The sequence below is a fragment of the Callorhinus ursinus genome, unplaced genomic scaffold (assembly GCF_003265705.2).
Source record: "Callorhinus ursinus isolate GAN/ISIS: 27379988/994484 unplaced genomic scaffold, GSC_fseal_2.0 scaffold4, whole genome shotgun sequence".
In the NCBI taxonomy this organism is placed as follows: Eukaryota; Metazoa; Chordata; class Mammalia; order Carnivora; family Otariidae; genus Callorhinus; species Callorhinus ursinus.
Window position 1 is genome coordinate 157,050,367 of NW_027397066.1, and position 723 is coordinate 157,051,089.

At 30.2% G+C, this 723-nt stretch overlaps 1 non-coding gene across 1 annotated transcript; it reads left to right on the forward strand.

The window, feature by feature from the left end:
* The first annotated feature begins 320 nt into the window (after positions 1-320).
* On the forward strand, positions 321-394 carry TRNAK-UUU (transfer RNA lysine (anticodon UUU)). The gene has a single exon. It is a non-coding gene; the product is annotated as a tRNA-Lys (tRNA).
* The last annotated feature ends 329 nt before the right edge of the window (positions 395-723 follow it).

Consider the following 723-nt stretch of genomic DNA (forward strand, 5'->3'; position numbering starts at 1 on the left):
AGAATTTCAATGGTACAGTAAATGTGTTATATGTTGTAAGTTCTTAAAACAGTGTTTGTCTTAGAAACGTGTTATATGTTGTAAGCTCTTAGAATGTAGCAGGCTCTACCCTTTATTTTTTAAATAAATGAACAATGCGTAGAAGTTTTGAGTAAGTAAGTTAAGAAATTCAGGGCACCTGACTGGCTCAGTCAGTAGAGTGTGTGACTCTTGATCTCAGGGTTATGAGTTTGAGCCCCACATTAAGCGTAGAGATTACTTAAAAATAAATTCTTAAAATAAAAATAAAAATAAAAATAAAAATAAATTCAAATAGGGGCACCTGGCTGGCTCAGTTGGTAAGAGCATGTGATTTTTGATCTCAGGGTTATGAGTTCAAGACTCATCTTGGGTATAATGATTACTTAAAAAAAAACAACAACTTTAAGAAATTCAAAAAGAAAATTAATATGTTCAACTATCTAATAAAAACATAAAGGAAAACAGAAAGAACTTTGGCTTTTGTCTCTCAGATGATCAGTGTTTAAAAGAATTGCCAATAGTCAACATAGCAATCTTATCACTGTTGTCAGGATTCAAAATTAGTACAGTTTTTTAGAGGGAAGTTTGTTAATATTTGTTAAATCATGTTAGGTCAATTGTACAAAATTGTTCATCACAGCATTGTTTATAAAGTGAAAAATTCAAAATAAAAAACTAAATACCTCCAATAGGGTATCATTT